This window comes from Pelophylax lessonae (genome assembly GCF_965119305.1).
Source record: "Pelophylax lessonae genome assembly, chromosome: 3".
NCBI classification, from domain to species: Eukaryota; Metazoa; Chordata; class Amphibia; order Anura; family Ranidae; genus Pelophylax; species Pelophylax lessonae.
This window is the reverse complement of record NC_138770.1, coordinates 47,937,783-47,948,264: the sequence shown is the minus strand read 5'-3', so window position 1 is coordinate 47,948,264 and position 10,482 is coordinate 47,937,783. Positions and strand designations below refer to the sequence as shown.

General features: G+C 42.1%; 1 pseudogene across 1 annotated transcript; it reads right to left on the bottom strand.

Moving 5' to 3' along the window:
- Window positions 1-2,859: 2,859 nt before the first annotated feature.
- LOC309550902 lies at window positions 2,860-3,484 on the bottom strand (annotated as a pseudogene). Its single transcript has one exon. The product of its transcript is annotated as an uncharacterized misc_RNA (transcript).
- Between the last annotated feature and the right edge of the window lie 6,998 nt (window positions 3,485-10,482).

The following is a 10,482-nucleotide window of genomic DNA, read 5'->3' as shown; positions in this document are numbered from 1 at the left end:
GTGAGTAGCTTGCTTTCGTGTTTCTGACGCCCAAGTGCATTACTTTACATTTTTCAACTTTCAACCTCATCTGCCATGTAGTTGCCCACCCCGTTATTTTGTTCAGGTCCGCTTGTAGGGTTTCCACATCCTGAAGATATTGGCCTGCTTAGTTTAGTATCATCCGCAAATACTGAGATTGTACTAGATATCCCCTCCTCTAGATCATTTATGAATAAATTAAACAGGATTGGTCCCAGGACAGAACCCTGGGGGACCCCACTTTCCACACCCGCCCAATCCGAGTACTCCCCATTTATCACCACCCTCTGGACTCTCCCCTGGAGCCAGTTCTCTATCCAGGTACTCACCTTATGGTCCATACCTACCTTCCTTAGTTTGTACAGTAAGCGTTTGTGGGGAACGGTGACTTTGCAAAGTCCAGATACACCACATCCACAGGCTTTCCTTTATCTAGGTGGCAGCTCACTTCATCGTAGAAGGTTAATAGATTGGTTTGGCAAGAACAATTTTTCATGGATTTCCATGAAATCCATGCTGATTACTACTAATAATACCGTTTTCATTACTAAAGTCTTGTATGTGGTCCCTTACGTATGTGGCACTCACATTTGGTGAAATTGTAAAAACATGTATCCTGGTGGAAACTATGCAGAGCTCAACAGGGTTACAGCTGGGTCTCTATGATCAGGCTGTAGGAGCTGCTGGGAGAGGACATCCATTTGGCTGGGAAGGCCCTTGGATAGCGGCAGGTAAGCCGCAAGATGGAGACAGCAGGAGACTGTGGAGATCAGCTGAAGGGATGTACAGAGGGGATCGCTAAATTGCAGACTGCAGTCCAAACACGGACTGAGTCACTGTCCAATTCGGTCCGTGGTGGTCTCACTATTTAGGAGCCTTTTGTTCCCCCAGCCATCGCTCTGTAATCCACACAGAGCCGACAATGGGTGGCAGGACAGTTCTGGATATTCACACTATTTTCATGACTAAAGAACTTCCAACCTGAAGAGAAAATATCCTAGTGACATTTGATTTTGCCAGCATTCAGGCAGAACAAACATAAATGCTCCTTGTTGGATAGGGAAGTGTAGTTGCTTAGAATTTAGACTAAAGCCTTTAGATCTTTTACTTCAGAAAAGGTCAGTTAATTCAGAAAAATGCTGGGGAGCTACTGAGTAAATTTAGTTAATTCCCTGCACTGTTGCTCTTCACTGGGAACTCCTATCCCCAGCACTGGTCCCTGGCAGTGTATGGACTACAACGGCAGCTCTCCTGTTACTCATTTGTGATCTGGGCATACTAATAAAGATATATTTGCCACTCCCAAGACTTTTCCATTGGGTCAACCTCTTGGTGGGTGCCAAGCCTAACAAAGGCTCCTCCTATGCCCCAAGCTATCGGCACATAACAAAAAAAAAAGATGAGAGCTGGAGGCAACTATAACTTTATTGTTCTCAACAGACAAACAATTCCTCACCTCAAATCTCCCCCACTGATGTGTTTCACTCAAGCCCGGGCTTAAACTTAGAGATGGCAACGTTAAACCTAGTCTGGTTGAAATAATGAAAAAAGAGGAGGAGGTTCCTGGTGGGGCTTGGTCTGTCCAAAACAATAAAGTTACACTTGTCATGGACTTTAATGGTGTGCCACAGACTGGAAAAGCCAGTTCTTTCTTGCCGCAGGTGCTGCACATAGCTTTTCACTTTTATGGTAGGTTTTAAGTGGCAACTGCAGCTCCCAGGGTGCAAGAAATCAGCAGCGTCTGTATGCCTAAAAAATGTCCATGTGCGTGAACCCTTTGGCATACTTTATGTTAAAGTGTACATCAAGCCAATAACTTTTCTTCTAGTTTTTGATGTAGTGGGGGAGGATTAGAACCCATTGACAGTCCCATTTGAAAATTTCAGGAGCTGCACAGAGAGGTTGCTGGGAGGTCCCTCATCAAAATTTTACAAGTAGGGTTGACTTACCCAAAGGGTACCGGCAAGTATTGCCGCAAATTTCACTGCAGCACTTCTGCTGACCTCCACAGTCTTCATCTTCCTCGCAGGGGAATCTGTTGCCATGACATCCAGGTACGCCCTGATTTGGCGGCCGTACAAAGGGCGGGGGCGACGGACACTGTCCTCTTTTTTCAGCTGAAAGAAACAGAAACATATTTTTGCCATTAATTCATTCATAGGGTCACTCTGTACATTGAATACTTCAGACCCCTGCACTCTTTACATTACATACCGCTGACCCCTATACTCTTTACATTACACACACTTATCCCTTGCACTGCATACATTACATTCTCCTGATCCCCTCCCCCCCCCCACACTGTGTACACTACATACTCCTTCACTCTGTACATTACATTCTCCCTACCCGCACACTTTATATATTACATACTTTTGGCCCCTGCATTCTGTACATTACATACTCCTGACCCCTCCACTCTGTACATTGCATACCCCAAATCCCTGCACTCTGTACAATACTGTTAGATATAACCTTTTGGGGCTAAACAAAGTACAGGCAGACAGTCTGTTGTTTCACTGAACGCTGCTTTTTTTTCGGAGCAGGAACTCTTCTTTATTACCTTTTTGAGGCATAGACAAAACATGAACTCACAAATGTAACACTGCCATCTAGTGGTCATACAATGTAATAGGCACACAGCAATGACATACAGTGGTTGTTGCTGATTAAATACAAACCTTGTATGCTAACACCCCCACTCAACAACTACTATCTATGTCAATCCCATTTCTGATCTAAGATCCACAAATCTGGTTCTAGCTAGTGGCTTTGTCAAAGCGTCAGCAATCATTTTTTCCGACTCACAATACACAAGTACAATCACTTTCTGATCAACTAAGTCATGAATGTAATGATGTCTGACATCGATGTGCTTGGTTCTTCCATTAATTTTCTCACTTGTTGCAAGCTTAATGCAAGCCTGATTGTCCTCAAATAAGACGGTAGGTTCTGATGTTGCTTCTCCAAGATCCTTGAGTAATTGCTGTAACCACACAACTTCTTGACTGGCATAAGCTGCAGATATGTATTCAGCTTCTGTAGAGGACAATGCCACTGACATCTGTTTCTTGCTGGACCATGATATAGGACTGTCTCCCAATTTTAATAAGTAACCACTTGTGGATTTGCGTGTGCTGTGATCACCTGCCCAATCGGAGTCCACATATCCCACAAGGTTTAAACTACCACTTGCTGATAGTTTCAAATTTAAGTCTTTTGTCTGTTTCAGATATCTCATAACTCTTTTGATCGCATTCCAGTCTCTTTGACGTGGTTTATCAACTCGCCTGCAAAGAAGAGACATGCTGGCTGCAATGTCTGGACGTGTAGTGGTTGCAATGTAGAGAAGTGCCCCCACTGCTTGTCTGTATTGTTCATTGGATGTGAGAAGATCATCTTCTCCTTCTAACTTTGGATAGACTGTATCCATAGGTGTGCTTGCTCCTTTCGCCTCTGTCATGTTGAATTGCTGAAGAATAGATTCAATTTTTGCACTCTGATTCAACAGGAAACTTCCATCTTTCTCACGCTGGATGTCAATTCCAAGATAATATGTCACTTCACATAGGTCTTTAGTTTCAAAGTGCTTGTTGAGTACTCCTGTTAACTTTGCAATTTCATTGTCGTTTTTGTGAGCAATGATCAGGTCATCTACATGAATTAGCAGATACATCCACTCAGTGTCTACTTGTTTAGCATATAGGCACGGATCAGCTTTGCTTCTTGTAAATCCTTCATTTAGTAGAACTTGATTAATCTTCAGGTTCCATGCTCGAGCTGATTGTTTAAGGCCATAAAGAGATTTATTCAACTTGCAGACAAGATGCTCTTGTCCCTTTTTCAAATATCCTTCTGGCTGTGACATGTAGATTTCTTCTTCAATATCACCATTAAGAAAAGCTGTCTTAATATCGTGATGTTTCACAATCATTGTACGCATGGCAGCCACTGTCATTAGTGTTCTGAAAGTACTTTGTTTAGCAACTGGAGCAAAAGTAGCATCATAGTCCTCACCGAACTTCTGTGAGTAACCTTTAGCAACCAGCCTTGCCTTGTACCGACAGACTTTCCCTTCAGAGTTACATTTGGTTTTAAAAACCCATTTATATCCTATGGCATGTTTACCTTGAGGTAGCTCTGAAAGTGTCCATGTCTGGAGATCTTTGAGTGATGTCATTTCTTCATCAGCGGCTTTATACCATACTTGTTTCTCATGCATTGGCAGTTTCTGCATCTCTTTCCATGAACCTGGTTCAGTTTGAACAGCTCTGCGAGCTATGTAAGATAAACGTTCAGCTGGAACACCTTTATTGATTCTGGTTGATTTTCTGACTGAAGGTATTTCTGGTTCAGTTTCAGTTTTTGATTCTTCTGCAGTTATTTCTATTTCTGTATCACTTTCCTTATTTTCTTGAGTGACTGATGTTGATTCTTTCTCAGTTTGAAAAGTTTGAGTCTGTTGTTCAAACTTTGAGCACACAGAACTTTCATCAATAATCACACTTCTGCTGACTGTTACTTTGTTCGTGTCTTGATGTAAAATCCTGTATCCTTTTTGAGATTCACTGTACCCCACAAGCACACCTTCTTTTGCACATGCATCCCATTTTGTACATTTTTCTTTTGGAATGTGTACATAGGCTTTACTTCCAAAAATTCTGATGTGTCTTAAATCTGGTTTCCATTTTGTTCCACAGTTCATATGGAGTTTTTGTTGTTGCTTTTCCCGGCAAACGATTTTGAAGATAACACGCAGTTGTGATAGCTTCTCCCCAGTATGTAGTTGGCATATCAGCATCAAATAGCATGCTCCTCCCACTTTCACACAGTGTGCGGTTCATTCTCTCTGCAACTCCATTTTGCTCTGGGTTATATGGAACTGTTGTCTGGAACATAATTCCATGCTTCCTGAGAATGGCTTGTGTTTTACCACTTGTATATTCTGAGCCATTATCTGTTCGTAGTACTCTGGGCATTCCGCCAAAAATATTATTTACTTGAGCGAGATACTCTTCTAATTTCTCTGGCACTTCATCTTTATTGTGAAGTAGAAATACTGCGGTATACCTGGAGTAATCATCAATGAAGGTCAGGAAGTATTTTTTCTTTCCTGGAGTCATAGTTTTCATTGGACCACAAAGATCTGAATGTATTAAGTCCAGAGGTTTTTGGGATTTGCTGTTGGTCTGCTTGGGAAAAGGTGTCCTTGCCATTTTTCCTTTAATACAGCTGGTACAAATCATTATGTGATCACATGGATTAATCTTAATACCACTTGCATAGTTATTCTCAACTATTTTCTTTATTGTATCAGAATTTCTGTGCCCCAATCGTCTGTGCCAAGTGTGGATGCAGTTTGAATGTTTATCCTCTTTGCCTATTTTAACCATTTCACTGCAGTTCAGCTGATACAGTTCATCTATGATTTTAGCCTTTGCAAGCAAGCAATCCCCTTTTGTTATGATACAACTGTCACCCTGAAATGTGACTACATTGCCTTGGTTAGTGAGTTTCTTTACTGACAAAAGGTTGCTTTCAAGATCTGGCACATACAGAACATTCCTCATATAGATCTTTTTAGTGATATCTGGAGAGATTGGACAGTATAGAAAGCCATCTCCTATTCCCACTGATTTCATAAATTGTCCATTAGCTGTAGTTATCCCTTCTGTTTTGCTTTCATCAAGCTGAGTGAAGAAACTTCGGTCATTTGTCATGTGACTTGTAGCACCTGAGTCCACACACCATGCTTGCACAGAGGTGACACCATTTTTGGATCCGAATGCATACTCCTTCGTTTCTATGACATTCTTAGCTTGTTGCAATGCACTTTGTTTTTGCATTCTAGCTTTCCAGATTCTACAATCTGCTTTTAGGTGTCCTGGTTTCTTGCACACAAAGCATTCCCGCTTTTCTAGCTGCACGTTACTGTGTTTATTTTTGAATTTTGTCTTTAAAGCTGTCTCTGAACACACACTCACATTACTCATGCTCTCAGTTTTGCGCTTGTATTCATCCACAAGCTTGCCTTTAACATATTCCAGTGTCAGATCATCATCTGAACGTGCATCTAGTGCTGTGACAAGTGTCTCATAACTTTCAGGAAGTCCACTTAATAACAGCGCTGCAACATGGAAATCTTTTATCTCTTCTCCAATCCCTCTCAGTCTCTCCACCATCTCTAAGGTCTGTCTTATATAGTCCTGCATATCCTGGTCTTTCTGTAGCTTAGTTTGATAGAGCTTTCTGATTAAATACAGTTTATTGCTGAGATTAACTCTTTCATGTGCTTTCTGTAACTCTTCCCACATGTCTTTAGCGGTCTGACAGTTACATATATGTATGATTTGATCATCATCTATGCACAGGGAGATTGTGCTCTGTGCTTTCTGATCTCTGTCTAACCACTCCTCTGTGGGCTGTGCAGGTCTTGATTCATTTATACATTTCCACGTACCTTCTCTTATAAGAAGCATTTTCATCTTGAATTTCCAAGATTGGTAGTTCTGATTTGTCAGATTTGCAATTGAGAACTTTGCTGAGGGGATGGCAGCAGCCATTTCTGCTGTTTGTCTTTCTGTTGCTGTCTCCTGTACTCACTTGCTTTAGCTCACTGTATCTGGCTATATCCAGGGGTAATCTGTATTATATCCTGGGCTTCTGTAACATGTCCTGGGCCCATAACCTGTTAGATATAACCTTTTGGGGCTAAACAAAGTACAGGCAGACAGTCTGTTGTTTCACTGAACACTGCTTTTTTTTCGGAGCAGGAACTCTTCTTTATTACCTTTTTGAGGCATAGACAAAACATGAACTCACAAATGTAACACTGCCATCTAGTGGTCATACGATGTAATAGGCACACAGCAATGACATACAGTGGTTGTTGCTGATTAAATACAAACCTTGTATGCTAACAAATACATACCCATGCCCCCTATACTCTTTACATTACACACTCCTATCCCTTGCACTGCATACATTACTCCTGACCCTCCACTGTGTACATTACATTCTCCTTACCCCCCACACTTTGTACATTACATACTCCTGACCCCTGCACTCTGACCATTGGATACTCCGGACTCCTCCACTCTTTACATTGCATGTGTCGGACCCTTGAGCTCTGTACATTACATACTCCTGACCAAAGTGTTCATTATCATTGTTTATTGGGTGAAAGTTGTATTCAGTATTTGAAACATCTTCTATTTCCATTTTTGGCCTTGAGTTGTCTAACTTGTCTCTTCTGGTTTCCAAATTCCTGCAGTTTGCAATTTGGTGACCTGCCTTTTTGCACACAAAAAAATTCACATGTTTCTTAGTGCTGAATCGGTTTCATGAGCATTTTCACTGTTAGCACTTTGGGGGAATTCATGAAGGGTGTCACAGACACTCTTTAGAATTTCATTGGGCTGCCACACCAAATTTGTTGGTACTTGTATCTGAGACAGTTACAAGAAACTGTTGGGGCCTGATACTGGGGTTGATCCGTATTGGACTGGGTGGTTGTAGTCTGATGGGGAACTGAGAGATTAGTTCCTCATCAGGTCCACCTTGCTGTTGATGGACAGCAGAGGGTGGATCCATAGCCACTATTCAGTCCAGTGCTTTCAAATCTGCTCTCTGTCATCCGCTGTCAATCAAAAGTAAGAAGGACCTTATGGAAAAGTAGTCTCAGGTTCCACCTATCCAATGACTGGTATCCCTGCCCCCTTTGTTTCCATTTAAGTTTGGGCCAGGGAATCTTCAGGCCAACAGCTGACTCAGGCCTGAGGATAGAGCCCTGTGCGGGGTGACATACATGACAGCTTCCCAACACAGACATATCCTACTCTTCTCTGTATGCCAGCTCAGAGCTGGTCTGAAGTTTGTGAACCTTCGAACTGGCAGTAATCCATTAAGAATCTGTTTCGGCCTGGCAGCATGTACTTAGAGAGGAGGTGCAGGCTCCTTCAGAAAAATTAAAAGTCAGCAACTACAAATACTGTAGCTGCTGACTTTTAATATCAGGACACTTACCTGTCCACGAATGCAGCGGTATCTTCACCCCAGCCGATTTTTCCATCGGCTCTCAGGTGCTGCCACCGCCGTTGCTTGTAAGGGAAACCAATAGTGAAGCCTTGCGACTTTACACTCGATAGACATGTGCAATTCGCTTCATAATGAATTGAAATTCTGACACATTTTACATCTTTCAGGCATTCGGATGCATCCAAATGTCCAAATAAAAAAAAAAAACAAATATCAGCTAATACGAAAGAAATTATAACGAAAATAACAAATTCATTTGCCTTGATTCGTTAATTCGTTAAAGGTCTAATGAAACAGCAGGTTGACTTGGAGTAAATCTTACAGCCCAATCAGCTGATTCATTTTGTGCTGGAGGTTGGATTACTAATACTGGCAAAGTGCATTCCTGAGAACAGAGTGAGAAGGGTGTTGTATTTGAGCAGAGGAGAGGAGTTTTGAGAAGTAGCAGAAGAGATATTGTATGTGTGTGTGCTAATGGATTCTAAACATCAGGTTCCTCCAGGTACCAGCAGCAGTGACACAGCACAACCACTGGCAAAGTGTATTCCTGAGAAGGGCGTTGTATTGCATTTAAGCAGAAGAGACGAGTTTTGAGAAGCAGCAGAAGAGATATTGTCATTGTGTGTGTTAATGGATTGAATAAACAAACAACTTTCAGAAATACGATTCATTATCACAAATATATATATATACATAAATAATGAATTATGCGGAAATGAATACAATGAATATCTATATCTATAATCTACTGAAATAACGAATTATCCGAAAACGATATTAACGTAGCATATAACAGAACAAAATTATATATTTCATGAATAAAAGAGAAACAAAACAAAATTTTCTGCCATGCACAAGTCTAACAGGCGGTTCCCTACTGCGCAAGCATGAAGTGCGCTGCTCCTTGTTAATGGCCTGGTGGTGAGGGAAGGAGGAGGAGGGGTCAAACTTCTGTGGTGAGATCACCCTGGAAGTGGGAGTGGGTACCGGTCATAACCAGGTACCCGCTCCCCCCTGAAAGGTGCCAAATGTGGCACCGGAGGGGGAGAGGAGACAAATAAGTGGAGCTTCCCTTTTTTGGTGTTTTTTTGCTTTAAAGTGGCAATATTTAGAATGACCTGGCAAGGTTAGCGAAATTTCCCATGAATAGGGCGCAGGTAGTTGTAAAGGAAGCTGATAAAAAAAGCAATGGTAATGCTTTATTGAATTCTGCAGTTTCTGTGTTTCTCTTGTATTCATCTACAAGGTTACCTTTAACATATTCTAGGGTAATCTCATCCTCTGGGTGACCATCAAGTACTGTAACAAGTCTCTCATAGCTGTCCAAGAGACCATTGAGTAGCAGCTCTGCCTCTGGTGGTTAATAATCATCACGCATCCTTTCTGACCTTTTTCTTTTTCAAAGACAATTTTGCTGTAATTTGCAGCAGTGTTTAGTACGTTGACTATAGCTGGGCCCATAACCTACTGGACACATGGCTGAGTCTTTCTTGCTTTTTGGAAACAACAGAAATACAGAGAGACAGAAAAGTACATTATAGCCATGTAGTCCCAATAGAAAGAAAATGACATTCTTAATGACCGGAATAGTACCACTGGATTGGCGTAGGGCAATGTGGTGACTATATTAGGAAAGGGATCAAAGTCTTTACTAAGTAACCATAGACCTGTTAATTTAGCTTTTATAGTCGGGAAGATACTTGAGAGTTTAATAAAAGACCACATAGATGAGTTCTTGCTGGAAAAAAGTATTTTAAGCAACAGACAGCATGGATTCATGAAAGACAAAGGTTGTCAGACACTTTTTATGAGGAGGTAAGTAAAACCTTGGACAGAGGGGTGGCTGTGGACACAGTATACTTGGACAAAGGGGTGGCTGTGGATGTAGTATACTTGGACAGAGGGGCAGCTGTGGACGTAGTATACTTGGACAGAGGGGTGGCTGTGAACGTAGTATACTTGGGTAGAGGGGTGGCTGTGGATGTAGTATACTTGAACAGAGAGGTGGCTGTGGACGTAGTATACTTGAACAGAGAGGTGGCTGTGGACGTAGTATACTTGGACAGAGGGGTGGCTGTGGACACAGTATACTTGGACAGAGGGGCAGCTGTGGACATCATATACTTGGAAAGAGGGGTGGCTGTGGACGTAGTATGCTTGGACAGAGGGGTGGCTGTGGACGTAGTATGCTTGGACAGAGGGGTGGCTGTGGACGTCATATACTTGGACAGAGGGGTGGCTGTGGACGTAGTATACTTGGACAGAGGGGTGGCTGTGGACATAGTATACTGGGACAGAGGGGTAGTTGTGGACGTAGTATACTTGGACAGAGGGGTGGCTGTGGACACAGTATACTTGGACAGAGGGGCAGCTGTGGACATCATATACTTGGAAAGAGGGGTGGCTGTGGACGTAGTATGCTTG